Source organism: Somniosus microcephalus, unplaced genomic scaffold, assembly GCF_052327205.1.
Source record: "Somniosus microcephalus isolate GS21.2 unplaced genomic scaffold, FLI_Smic_1.0 scaffold237, whole genome shotgun sequence".
Classification (NCBI taxonomy): Eukaryota; Metazoa; Chordata; class Chondrichthyes; order Squaliformes; family Somniosidae; genus Somniosus; species Somniosus microcephalus.
The window spans coordinates 104,382-119,483 of NW_028225424.1; the positions used below are offsets into that span (position 1 = coordinate 104,382).

Below are 15,102 nucleotides of genomic sequence, written 5' to 3' on the forward strand. Positions count from 1 at the left end.
AGCTACAGCTATTTCCTTCCTCATTCTGTCAGCAAGCTCCCAGGACCAGGCAATCCTGGCCAGGAGCTCGCTATACATAAGTAATGAGCACAATCTCAAATAAAACTAGCATGTTCAGGCAAGCAAACTTCTGTTAGGCAATCCACTCGCTGCTTGCATGTGCTGCCACTTCTTTGTAATTTTCTTTTGAGTTCCTTAAAAAAATAACAATTTAAGATTTCACTATTGTTCTTAATTAAATGCAAACATCATGGGCTAAACTACATGCTCAAACGTGGCAATGTATTATACATTCTACAATGTACTTCAGGCAATATTGTGGTTAACTGCGGTTTTTATGCCTTGTGCCATATTCTTTATTTTGCTGTAAATATTTTCCCACTTAAAGCTTATTTGATGTGTCACAGTATTTTAATCAAAAGAATCAGTTTGATTGCTTATGGTGTTGCAGACAGGGAACCAAGACCAAGGTGAAGTAGGTTTAGAAGGCGGGTGGCTAATTAGACAAGGGTGCACAAATGTACCTCAGTCCCCATTTTGAAGTTATATAATCTGTCCTTATTTTTATTTATTTCCATAATAAATTCCTATGTTCATATTTATAACATAAACTGCCTTTGCAAACTTTTCATATTATAATTACACACTCTCCCCCACCAGTGGTAGATTTGCTGGAAACCATGATGAAAAAAGTTGAGAGGAAGTATGAGCAGATAACATTTTCAATAATATTATAGGCAGATATGCACAATTTTTGCACTATTGTGAATAACAATGATGAGTACAATGACACAGAAATGATGTGCTGCCAGTATCAGTGACGATGATGCACACACCTTCCTAACTACAAAAATCTTACAAGCCATGTCAACAGTGCAATACAGCTGTGAGCAGTCAGCTAATGCACAAATTCATTTCCCAAAGTCCCTGTAAGTAGCAAAAGAGAACAAAATGGGATTCTTTAGCATTGTTGTACCCCTTGATTTGTTGAGTGACATTGGCTGAATGGTATGTACCACACATCTGTACGCTTGCTGGAGAATAAGAATTTTGACATTACCAGGGAAAATTGTACTCTTGAATGTACAAGCGGCATATAATGTCAGAATATTATCACAGATGCATACCAACAATGGGGTATTTTGTTACGTTTACCACTCGTGGTGCAGAGCTTTGCACACTGGGAGCACAGAGAATTCAGGCACATATCGGAGCCCCAAGATTTTCCATTTCCTAAAACTAGTGGATGGAAAATCATGGACCCACAAATCAGGCATGTCCAAGTTCCCAATATGGCTCCCAATATGTGAAGTTCTACGCCAGTAGCAATAAAGACTAAAATAATTTGTGGGTCCATGATTTCAATCCAATAGTTTTAACAGATGGAAATTCACAGACCCCAGAATCAGATGCATGCCTGAATTCCCACTATGAAACCAGAAACAATTCAACTTTAAAATTTGTTTGAGGAAAATATATTCCTAAATTACTTGTGAAGCATTGATTAATAAAGCAAGAGGAGAATAAAGAATATATATCATTAGAAAAAGCAACTACACATCTGCACAGACATTAATAAGGAGCATTTAGTCTTTAAACAATATTGTAATGAAGTGAACTGTACATTGCACTTCTATTATCGGAGAATTCTGTAGTGTATGTGCTTTAAGTCAGAACTACTTTTTACAGCTCCTGTATACTGTAGTACCGGCAGTAACCACACCGGTATGTAAGCTGTGCGTATGCCTCTGTACCCCAGTCTAGATGACCCTCCTCCAGTAAAGACCTGTGATTTGTTTATGTACAGCATCCGTGTAATTATTTATCCACTGAACCACGGATCTAACAGTGGCAACGAGTGTTGATGCGAATCTACCTGCAACATAAAAATTTAAAAAAAAGTCGAGTCCAGGAACACGGGCGTCGACCACGAGCAACCGCCCAGCAGTCAGGCAGAGATCCAACTTCGCTGGGGAGGCTGTGGAGAGCCAGGCTTGGTTCCCCAGCCACAACAAGCAGTAAGAGACCGACGACAGGTCCAGAGCAGACCCTTTCCGAGCAGCGGCGGCTGGAGCCGACCGACGGCAGAGAGAGAGAGAGCCAGGCAGCGTCGACGGGGTAAGAAAGAGGGTGAAGAGAGCAGGGCGCAGCCGGGGGTTGATCATCGAGCGGCGTCGAGGAAAAATACTGCAAACCGGAGAGGGTAAGAAACAGCCGGGTTCTAGACTGAGCGGCGTCGACAAATATCAAGAGAAGAACACACAGAGCACAGCCAGGGATCACGGGCTGATCAGGGTCCGTGGGGTGAAGCAAGGGGAGACGCCATTGAGCCACGGAGAAGCAGGGAGAGCGCGGGAGGCGCCATTGAGCCGCGGAGAAGGAAGAGCGCGGGAGACGCCATTTTGCGAAGCCGCAGCGGAGAAGACGGGCGAGCGCGGGAAGGAAGGAAAGCGCGGGAGACGCCATTTTGTGCCAGCGGAGAAGAAGGGGAAGCGCGGGAGGCACCATTGGGGATAGTTAACGCACAACCAATGATGCCGAAGAGTGGCAGTATCTCTACGTTCGACAATGAAGTCGAAGATTGGGCGACATATGTGGAACGTATTGAGGTGTACTGCACGGCGAATGAAGTGCCAGATGCTAATAAAGCACTGGTTCTGTTAAATTCCATGGGTGCAAAAACGTATGGGTTACTGCGAAATCTAATAACCCCAGAGAAGCCGGTAGACAAGAATTTTGAAAGCATAGTAGAAATCCTACAGGACCACTTCAACCCCACACCACTGCTGATAGCAGAACGATTTAAGTTCCATAAAAGGAACCAACACAAAGACGAAAGCAATGCTGAGTACCTAACGGAACTGTGCAAGCTATCGAAATACTGCTAGTTTGGAGCGGGACTAGCAGACACGTTAAGGGACAAGTTTGTGTGTGGGCTACAAAGTGAAGGAACCCAGAAACGGCTTCTATCAGAAAAGGACCTTATGCTGGACAAAGCTTTCAGTATGGCAGTATCACACGAAGCAGCCGCAAGGGGCGCTGCAGAGATACAACGGAGACCGCAAGAATATGGCACCAACGAAATGACCTATGGAACAGGGAAGTGCTATCGCTGTGGCAGAACAACACATGACCAGAAAGATTGTTGGTTCAAGGACCAAGTGTGCAGACAGTGTGGGAAAGCAGGACACATAGCAAGAGTCTGCAGGTCTGGGAAGAAAACCAACAGTAAGAAATCTCCACAGGAGAAGTACAAAAAGGTATACCAGGTGATGGACAGTGGTTCAGATGAACAGAAAAGTGACACAGACTCCGGAAGCAAGGAGCTGGGTTGTCTGAAACTACATAATGTAACCGAAATGGAGGATCACCAGACTATCTGAGTTACACTCAAGATAGACGGAGTCCAAGTGGAAATGGAATTGGGCACAGGGTCAGCTCTAACAGTCATAAATCAAAGAGACTACAAGCGGCTATTTTCATACATACCCTTGAAAGCTAGAGATTATTTTGAAGACGTATACGGGGCAAAAAGTCTACCCCAAGGGAAAAATAAGGGTGAAAGTGACATATAAAGGTCAGGAAATACCTAAAATGGATATATATGTGTTGCCAAATGGAGGACCACCACTGCTAGGACGTGAATGGATCCGGAAGATACATTTAGATTGGCATTCCATACAGGCACTGAAGGTTGAGGCCAAAAAGGATGACGACGTCACACCTGGACGACTGTCAAAAATGCTAACTGACGCAAAAGAAGTGTTCCAGGAGGGACTAGGAACACAAAGGAATAACAGCAACAATTAAAAGAGGATAATGCAAGCCCAAGTTTCTGAAGGCCAGACCAGTGCCTTATGCGATCAGACCAGCGGTTGAAGCAGAGCTGGATGGGTTGGAACGTTCAGGGGTACTGTCCAAAGTGGACTGGAACGAGTGGGCTACACCCATCATTCCTGTAATGAAGAGATCGTTGAGTAATATGCCTGGGGAACCAAAGAAGGTCCGCATCTGTGGGGATTTTAAAGTGACAGTGAACCCAGTCCTTCACACGGTGCAATATCCGCTTCCACGAATTGAGGATATTTTCGCCTCGCTATCTGGTGGTAAACACTTCACCAAAATTGATCTAGCCCAGGCGTACTTACAAATGGAGGTAGAAGAAGCTTCGAAACATTACCTTACGATCAACACCCATAAAGGTCTCTATCAATACAACCGGCTGGTGTTTGGAGTAGCCTCGGCTCCGGCTATCTGGCAAAGGGCGATGGATCAGGTCCTGCAAGGGATTCCAGGGACCCAGTGTTATTTGGACGACATCTTGGTCACGGGCGAAAATGACGGTGATCACCTCGCTAACTTGGAGAAGGTGCTCGCCAGATTAAAGGAATATGGGCTACGAGCTAATCGCCACAAGTGCGAGTTTTTCCAGAAACAGATCTCGTATTGCGGCCATGTCATCAATGAAGAGGGGTTACATAAGTCCCCTGACAAGATTGAGGCAGTAGTCAAGGCTCCAGCACCGGAAAATGTGTCACAACTGAGGTCGTTGCTCAGGCTGGTAAACTATTACCACAAGTTCTTACCAAATTTGTCTACATTATTACAGCCGCTGAACACCCTACTGCAAACAGGGGTACCATGGAAGTGGGATGACGAACGTAGACGAACTTTCCAGAAGTGTAAAGAATTGATCACATCAAAAGAGGTGTTGGCCCATTTCAACCCAGCACTACCAATTCGTTTGGCATGTGATGCATCACACTACGGCATTGGAGCGGTGCTGTCGCACAAATTCCCAGACGGGTTGGAGAGGCCAGTAGCCTTTGCGTCTCGGTCACTAACCTCAGCCGAGTGCAACTACGCCCAGATTGACAGGGAGGCACTCAGCCTAGTATGGGGAGTAAAAAAATTCAAACATTATCTGCATGGGCAGAAGTTCACCTTGCTGAATGACCACCAACCACTTGTCTCCATCTTTAATCCTAAAGAAGGGCGTGCCAGTAATGACTGCACAGCGGTTACAAAGATGGTCCCTGTTTCTAGGGGCGAATCAGTATGCACGAAACCGCATGGGAACACTGATGGGCTATCGCGCCTGCCACTGCCTACGGTGGAGGAAGCACCAGCAGTGGACCCTATCGAGATATTTTATTCGTCGATAAATGAACGATTGCCAGTAACAAACGCGGATATAGAGAAGGAGACCCGCAATGATCCGACGCTGTCGCGGGTATATGAATTGACGGTGAGGGGATGGCCAACACATGGTGACTCACTGTTGCCAGCATTCTCATCCAGAAGAGAACAGCTGTCAGTATGCCAGGGGACAGTGATGTGTGGATCCAGAGTGGTGATTCCACCCAAGTTAAGGGAGAGAGTGCTAAAGGAGCTCCATGAAGGTCATCTGGGGGGAGTGAAAATGAAAAGCCTTGCTAGGGCTTATGTGTGGTGGCCGGGAATCGATCAACAAATCGAAGACCTAACTAAGAGCTGCTTAGGATGCCAGAAGGTCCAAAATGCACCACTTGCCCCTCTACACCCATGGGAGGGCCCTCCTCTCCATGGCAACGGGTGCACATTGAGTCCATGAATGGACCAGCGAAATCAATGTTCTTAATAGCAGTGGATGCTCATTCAAAGTGGCCTGAGGTGATTAAGATGTCTTCAACCACTACAGAGAAAACGATTGCAGTCCTACGGACCATATTTGCCAGAAACGGTTTGCCAGAGCAGATCTGCTCTGATAATGGACCACAGTTTGTGTCCGACGAGTTCCAAAAATTCATGAAAAGGAATGGGGTAAGGCATTGCACATCCGCCCCGTATCATCCAGCCACCAATGGATTGGCTGAGAGGTTCGTACAAACCTTTAAGAAGGCGATAAAGGCCATGTGCGATGAGGAAATTCCACTACAGCATAAGATGGACAATTTCTTATTAGCCTACCGAAACGCGACACATGCAGTTACCAACCAGACCCCGGCCATGATGTTCTTTAACCGAAGGTTGAGATCTCGTCTGGACTTGCTCAGACCAAATGTGCGAAGAAATGTTGAGGACAAACAATTCCAGCACATCAACGAGAAGCCGACAAGGAGCTTCAATGTAGGGCAGCCAGTCTTGGCCTGTGACTATCGAACAGAGAAGTGGCAACCCGGAACGATATGTACAAGGCAGGGGCCATTAATGTACACAGTGGATGTCGGGGAGAACATTGTGAGATGCCACGTCGATCAGATCTTAGCGTCACAGGAAGGCGTCAACCCCATGTCTCGAGTACCTGGGGATGAACCCGACATACCGGTAGCATCTACTTCAGACCCAGTAGCAGTGGAACCCGATGAACTACCTGATGAAAAGGGGTCAGAATCGCCTCTGCACCAAGAACAAGAACCTCCGGAAAGGCGCTATCCCGAAAGGGTCAGGAAGCCGCCCCAAAGACTGAATCTATAAATTGACTTTTGTTATTGAATGTACATGTAAAAATGTAATTGTTATTTGAATATTAAGGGGGTATTATTAATCTAAAAAGGGAGGAATTGTAGTGTATGTGCTTTAAGTCAGAACTACTTTTTACAGCTCCTGTATACTGTAATACCGGCAGTAACCACACCGGTATATAAGCTGTGCGCATGCCTCTGTACCCCAGTCTAGAGATGACCCTCCTCCAGTAAAGACCTGTTATTTGTTTATGTACAGCATCCGTGTAATTATTTATCCACTGAACCACGGATCTAACAAATTCGTTATCAGCAAACATACATTTACATCAGGAATACACTAACTTTTTGCCAAGGGTCACCGTTCCAAACACTGATGTGCTCAAGGGTTGCTCCCAATCCCCAATTGTGGCAATATTCTTCTTGCCTCTTTCCTTCCCTAATGAGGCCAAACACATCCCACATCCTTCCTTTCTTCCTTCCCCAAATGCATTCACACACTTCCCACACATAGACAAGCATATTTGGAATTTCACACCTGCCTACAATGACACAAAAGGATACAAACAAACAGATTGGTTAGACTACTAATTAACAGCAGTCAAACCAACTGCATATGAACTAATAATTTATGCATCTGATTTTTTCTTTATATAATAGGTTTTTCCTCCAAAGGCTTCCATTTAAATTTGACTAATAAAAAAAACTCGGCAGAAATCATAATTCTTAGCAGAAGCAGGACGTGGAACGGGGGTGGGAGTGGAAATGATTGGGAAAAGAGGAAGGGAGTTGAATCTTGCAGTCTGCCACAGGTCGAGTGTGAAAGGAAGGAAGAAAAAAAAACAGCATTTATAAACCCCTTGCCACAACTCACAATTATGCTAATACACTTCAAATAGAATGTATTACCAGTTGCATAATTTTGCACACAGCAAGTGTCCCAAACAGAAATGAGATGAATGACCAATAATCTGTGGTAGTGTAAGTTAAGGGAAGAATAGTCACCCTCTTCTTTTTCAAATAGTGCCATCTTTAATGTCAACTCGAACCAGAACATAGGGATTTGCTTTGATGTCTAATCACAAGAACAATGCCTCTGACAATACAGAATTCCCTCAATCCTGCACTAAAGTGTAAGCCTAAATTATGTACTCAACTCCTGGAGTAGGACTTGAATCCACAAGTTAGAACATGTTGCTATCTCTCATGATGACAAACCCTTGTGACTCTGTCCTGGTACCAGAAAGCCAGCTGAATGCGGAGTTGTTGCAGTCTACTTCTGGGCCCTTTCATGCCTGAGCTCCTGGAGATCGCCGACTACAAGCATCCCTTGAACGAGCCACCCCAACCTCCTACCTCCCATGTTGTAGTTGCTATAGGAGCACCATGTAGAAGCACTAGAGAGCATTTAAGACAGGCACTAAAGACTTGCAATAAATGACAAATAGTGTGTAGGCCTTTTTGTAAGCCAGTAAAACCACAATGCTATTTGAAATCTTTGTGTGCAGAGACTGTCCCTGTAGTAGCTGGTGCTCCTGCAATGTTAGGTGACATGAAATATCAATTTTGGTCTCTAGGCAGATGCTGTTTATTTTAGGGTATGGTCAGACTCCAGTCAGTAATCCACTAACAAAATCACATCTCTGTGCAAAAATATGAAGTCCAACCCAGGTTTTTTGGAGAACCTCAAGCTTCAAGTAAAACCTTAATGAAAGCATTAAAAGGAACAAAAGACAATTCAGCGGACACATTTCATTATGTTTGTGAAATAGTCGAACTTCACTGCAATTTTCCTTAATGATCCAAATCATTGATGATTAAAGTTTTGTTTTCAGAGACAAAAGGAGATCCCATCCGTGCCATCTCACTGTGTTGCCTTGTGCTAGTTTGCGTGGCGTCTGATCAGGCAAGGAATGTATACGCCATGCAGGATTCGCACTACAATAGGTTATCTTTCAATTAGCCTCAGCTTGAATTCTATCATTGTATCCTGGTCGGTCCGGGTAGGTTCTGGTCGTCTTATTCTCAGTTTTCAACTTGTTTTAGAAAGGTTAAAAGTTGGTTGTAGTAAGGTAAATGTAAGGCAAATCAAGCAATGTGACGACATGAGGACTTAATTTTGGAGCGGAGAAAAAAAATGAAATAATGATAGGCACATTGCCTATTTTATAGATGACAGAAACAGCCAATCATGTTTCAACAAGCAAGCTTATGATGTCACCACCTGCAATGCTGAGTGCACAAGAAATTGGGCAAGGAACAGAATGCTACGTCTTTGGGGAATGTTGAATGAAGAACTAAATTTCTCATCAGCTATTGCTTTTAGTGCATGCACGTTGCGATGCAGGATGGAATTCACATATCAAAGATAAGATCTATTAGATTGCTAAAAACTTTAGAAAGTATTGAATGTATATAGCTCAAATTCATTTTAATAACGTCAAGTATTACCCAACTGGAACATTTCAAAATTGACTGCAAGCAAAGTAGACACTGATAAATATGTCTACTTTTGCAGAAAGGTCCAAAAGCAAAAGAAAAATGGTGAAGCAAGATAGAAAAAAAATATATAAATTTTAAAGTAAGATTGTCAAAGTATAATTTTTTGGAAATGAAGGCCATTTATGCACCAAAATGGTCCACTGAGAATGCTTAGTGTTGGTTTTCTGATGTTAGTCATACAAAATGTACTAAATGTATTTTGCATAATTATGATGTGCAACAGAAGGACGACAACATTTGTGTCTTTTACTTTCCAAATCCAATTATTCACAACATATCAGTATTCATTCTTTCAATGTTTCGTATCCCCGACTCCCACTGTTTCTGCTTAATTCTGGGAAAGGTACATTGCACTTTTGAAAATGATTGGCTCTTGGGAATAAAAAATAACCAAGAGCCTCTAAGTGTAGGAGCTGTACAGTCAAATCATAAAAATTCATGTTTAACGTAAAACAACATAAATGTAATGTGCTGCTTGGCAGCCGGTTCTTAAGCTTCTAGGTGATGGTCTTATCATTTAAACATTGAAAAGAACGTAGTGAAATCACAATCCACCATTCAAAATATCTCCATTATGACTGGCAATATAACTACAAACCATGTTGACATTCATTCATCTCCTCACTAGCACAATTACAATGATTTTGCAGGTTTAATAATTGAAACAAAGAGCTTCCACAATGATTTAACAGATTTAAAGTGAGCTTAGCTATGCAAACTTGGATGGTCACACATTCAGTCCCCAAACTTTGTTGAGTCAGCTGATCTGAGCCAGGTCATCATAATTGGTCTCAGCATCCCAGAATTAGGGATAGGAAAGTTGAGCAGTATTTCTGTTCCTGACCCATGCTGGAGGTATGCATTTGGCCAGTGGATGAGGGCAGGATTGAGCTCATGTGCGCTCTAGCCAACTAGCATTATCAAGCTCACAAATAAATAATCCCTTATTGGGTAAGATACCAAAGAGTCCCAAATAACCACAGAAGCAGAGCACAGCAAAGAGTCAACAGAAAACAAATAGAAGGAAATAAGCAAGAAAAAAACCCACAATTGAAACAAAGATTAGGATGGCCTGTACTAATATGCCAAAATGGAAAAAGTGCTCCATGAACTTTTATTTTTCTTAAGTTCAAATGGTCCAATTAAAGATCAAAACAGCAAAAGGTCATTAATATATATCAAAAAGTGCAGTGGTCGTAATATCGACCCCTGGAGAACACCACTGTATTCCTCCTTCCAGTCTGAAAAACAACTGTTCACCTCTACTCTCTGCTTTCTGTTCCTTAGCCAAATTTGTATCCACATTGCCAGTGTCCTTAATCCCATGGGCTTTATTTTTGCTAACAAGTCTATTATGTGGTACTTTGTCAAACTCCTTTGGAAAGTCCATATATACATCAACCGCACTACCCTCATTGAGGGAATTAGCCTATGATCACTGCATTCCCATGCAGATAGAGTGGGCTCCTGACCCTGCTAGATTTGGAAGAGTCAACTTAATTCAAATAATGTCAACACACTCCCTGCATATTCCCCCCCAAGTGTGCAGGGAGCACTATGGCAACAGATAGACAGGGATCATTATCAATCCAGCTCCAGAGCAAGACAAAAACAGTAGCAAAAACCAATCTTCCTAATGCCAGTTCACACCCAGCTTTAAGAATGGACATTCTTCAACAAACAACAGGGAAGCCATACAGCAACATTTTAAATGGGCAGGCAATGCACAAAGTAGACCAGTGAGAAAATATGGAGAAATTTGTTGTGGGACATCCTTAGAGGATGAGACAGGGGAATTAACAATGGAGAATGGGGAAATGGCAGAGACTCTGAACAAATATTTTGTATCTGTCTTCATGGTAGAAGACACTAACAACATCCCAATAATGGATAATCAAGGGGCCACAGGGAGGGTGGAACTAAAGACAATCACGATCACTAAGGAAATAGTACTTGGTAAAATAATGGGACTAAAAGACGACAAGTCTCCTGGACCAGATGGCCTGCATCCCAGGGTCTTAAAAGAAGTGGCTGCAGAGATAGTGGATGCATTGGTTGCAATATACCAAAATTCCCTGGACTCTGGAGAGGTCCCAGTGGATTGGAAAACCGCTAATGTAACACCTCTATTTAAGAAAGGAGGGAGACAGAAAGCAGGAAACTATAGACCAGTTATCCTAACATCTGTCATTGGGAAAATGTTGGAGTCCTTCATTAAGGAAGCAGTAGCTGGGCATTTGGAAAATCATAACACAGTCAGGCAGAGTCAGCATGGTTTTATGAAAGGGAAATCATGATTAACAAATTTGCTGAAGTTCTTTGAGGATGTAACGAGCAGGGTGGACATGGGTGAGCCAGTAGGTGTGGTGTATTTGGATTTCCAGAAGGCATTCGATAAGGTGCCACATAAAAGGTTACTGCATAAGATAAGAGCTCACGGAATTGGGGGTAATATATTAGCATGGATAGAGAATTGGCTAACTAACAGAAAGCAGAGAGTCGGGATAAATGGATCATTTTCCGGTTGGCAAACGGTAACTAGTGGGGTGCCACAGGGATCAGTGCTGGGGCCTCAACTATTTACAATCTGATATACCTATCAATTCGTCCAATGAAAAGCGACGAGTTAAGAAAGTAACTATAGGTTTTTATTGACTAAATAACAGAGCCCACCCTCGTGGGTGATCGGATCCAAGAAGGAGGAATACCAGCCAGTCGACCACCTTTATACCCGGGCAGGTAGGTGGAGCCATGGGCGGAGTCGGCAGTGGTCAGCCCAGGTATAGCAGCGTGACAAGAGGCGACCTCGTACAGTGATACAACAATGTGAACAGTGATAACTATAGGGAAACGATCTAACTGTGATAACTATAGTGTAACGATAGTAAACGGTAAAAGTGGTTTACCACATTCACCCCTTGTTTAGATTCGAGTCCGGCGGGGTGAAGTGTACTACCAGTTCTGGTATGTCAGTCTGTCCGGAGGCCTCGTAAGCCTGTCTGATCGTCGCAGCGGCGGTGTTGCGTTCTCTGGTGTTAATGCTGGCGTCTGCGAGGTAGGCGAAGGCTCTTGGGGTTCCGGCGTACCGTCTACCTGGGCTGGAATTGGGGGGGTGGTGGGGGGGGGGGGGTAGCGGTGGTGTCTCCGGAGTGCCCGAGGGTGCGAGGTCTCGTAAGGAGACTGTGTCCTCCCGCCCGTCTGGGTATGCCACGTAGGCGTACTGGGGGTCGGCGTGCAGGAGGTTCACCCTCTCGACCAGGGGGTCCGTTTTATGGGCCCTCACGTGCTTTCGCAGCAAGACAGGCCCCGGAGAGGTCAGCCAGGTTGGTAGCGTGGTTCCCGTAGTCGACTTCCTGGGGAAAACAAACATTCGTTCATGGGGGGTGGCGTTAATGGCAGTGCAAAGTAGTGACCGGGTGGAATGCAGCGCCGCCAGGAGGACCTCCTGCCAGCGAGAGGTTGGGAGGCCCTTAGACTTTAAGGCTAAGAGGACGGCCTTCCATACCGTCGCGTTCTCTCTTTCCACCTGGCCGTTCCCTCGGGGGTTGTAGCTGGTGGTCCTGCTAGTGGCGATGCCTCTTGCTAGTAGGAACTGACGGAGTTCCTCGCTCATGAAGGAGGCGCCCCGGTCACTATGTATATAGTTTGGGAACCCGAACAAGGCAAAGAGGTCATTCAGGCATTTAACGACCGTGGTGCTGGTCATGTCTGGGCAGGGGAAGGCAAAGGGGAAATGGGAGTACTCATCAACGATGTTGAGGAAGTACACATTACGGTCAGAGGACGGGAGGGGCCCCTTAAAATCGATGCTCAAGCGCTCGAAGGGGCGGGTGGCCTTGATCAGGCTTGCTCTGTCCGGCCTAAAGAAATGCGGTTTGCATTCGGCACAGGTTTGGCAGTTCCTGGTCATGGTCCTGACCTCCTCGATGGAGGTGGTCAGGTTGCAGGCCTTAATGAAGTGGTAAAGCCTGGTGACCCCGGGGTGGCAGAGGTTGTTGTGGAGGGTCTGAAGTCAATCAATTTGCGCGTTGGCGCATGTAATTCGCGATAGAGCGTCAGGGGGTTCGTTCAGCTTACCAGGCCGGTACAAGATATCATAATCGTAGGTGGATAGCTCGATTCTCCACCTCAAGATCTTGTCGTTCTTGATTTTACCCCTCAGCTTGTTATTAAACATAAAAGCGACCGAACGCTGGTCGGTGAGGAGGGTAAATCGCTTGCCTGCGAGGTAATGCCTCCAGCGGCGTACCGCCTCCACAATCGCCTGGGCCTCCTTCTCGACCGAAGAGTGTCGGATCTCAGGGCCCTGGAGGGTCCTTGAGAAGAAGGCCACCGGTCTCCCCTCCTGGTTGAGGGTAGCAGCTAGGGCGAAGTCGGATGCATCGCTCTCCACTTGGAAGGGGATGGACTCATCCACTGCGTGCATAGTGGCCTTAGCAATGTCTCCCCTGATGAGGGAGAAGGCTGCGCGCGCTTCTTCCGTAAGGGGGAAGGAGGTGGACTTCATGAGGGGTCTGGCTTTGTCCGCATAATTCGGCACCCATTGGGCATAGTAGGCGAAGAGCCCCAGGGTTCTCTTCAGCGCCTTTGGACAGTGGGGAAGGGGTAGCTCCATGAGGGGACGCATTCTTTCGGGATCGGGGCCGATGATTCCGTTCTCTACTACGCAGCCGAGGATGGCAAGGCGCGAGGTGTTAAACACACATTTCTCCTTATTGTAGGCGAGGTTCAGCCGTTGGGCCGTACGGAGGAATCTTTCCAGGTTAGCGTCATGGTCTTGCCGGTCGCGGCCGCAGATGGTGACGTTATCTAGATAGGGGAACGTGGCTTGCAGCCCCTTCTGGTCAACCATCCGGTCCATCTCCCTTTGGAAGACCGAAACCCCGTTGGTGACGCCGAAGGGGACCCTAAGGAAGTGGTAGAGGCGGCCATTCGCCTCGAAGGCGGTATACTGGCGGTCCTCGGGGCGGATAGGGAGTTTGTGGTAGGCCGACTTAAGGTCGATGGTAGAGAATACCCGGTATTGAGCAATCTGATTGACCATATCAGATATGCGGGGAAGGGGGTATGCGTCCAGCTGGGTGTACCGGTTTATGGTTTGGCTGTAGTCGATGACCAGGCGGTTTTTATTGCCGGTCTTAACGACTACAACCTGGGCACGCCAGGGGCTGCTGCTCCCCTCGATGATGCCCTCCTTCAGGAGACGCTGCACCTCAGAGCTAATGAAAGCTCTGTCCCCGGCGCTGTACCGCCTGCTCTTGGTAGCGACGGGTTTGCAGTCGGGGGTGAGGTTAGCGAACAGGGAAGGTGGCGGGACCTTGAGGGTGGATAGGCCGCAGGTGTTACGCGGTGGGCGATTTAAAGGCTGCTGGTTGTCGACTGTGAGCAGGGGGAGGGGTCCACCGTATGCTAGAGTGATGCTTTGGAGGTGGGATTGAAAATCCAGCCCTAGTAGGACAGCAGCGCATAGCTGGGGCAGGACGAGGAGTTTAAAGTTTTTATACTCCGTGCCCTTAACCGACAGGGTCACAACACAGTAGCCGCTGATGTCTGTGGCGTGGGACCTCGATGCCATCGAGATCCGGTTGCGCGTTGGCTGGACAGTGAGGGAGTAGTGGCTCACCGTGTCTGGATGTATGAAGCTCTCCGTGCTTCCGCTGTCGAACAGGCAGGTCGTGGCGTGGCCGTCTACTTTGATGTCCATCATTGACTTGGACAGCTGATGCGGGCGAGCTTGGTCCAGTGTGACGGAGGCTAGTGTGTGGCTGAGCGGGTCGCTGTAGTCTGTAGGTGAAGCGGTCGTCAGGTCTGGAGGTAAGGTGGCGGTCGAGCGTGGTGGGTAAAATGGAGGCGCCCACGAGGTGGGGCAAAATGGCGGAGAGGATGGCTGCCCCCACAACCCACATGAGGCACTGCTGGCGTCGGTTTCCTGGATCAAAGATGGCCACCCCCATTGCTCATCTGTGGCCTTGATAGAAGATGGCCGCCCCCACAGTTCGCATGAGGCACTGCTGGCCTCTGCTGCTCTCCCTCTGCAGGCCTTCGCGAAATGGCCTTTCTTCAGGCAGCTGGAGCACGTCGCGTTTTTGGCTGGGCAGCGCGACCTCGGGTGTTTCGCCTGCCCACAGAAGAAGCAGCCGGCGGCCCGGTCGCGGGG

The 15,102-nt window shown here is 46.5% G+C and overlaps 1 protein-coding gene across 5 annotated transcripts in view; it reads right to left on the bottom strand.

Moving 5' to 3' along the window:
* Positions 1 to 15,102, bottom strand: part of LOC147082002 (beta-1,3-galactosyltransferase 1) — a 138,074-nt gene that overhangs the window by 68,543 nt on the left and 54,429 nt on the right. The gene's annotated exons all lie outside the window — the stretch shown is intronic.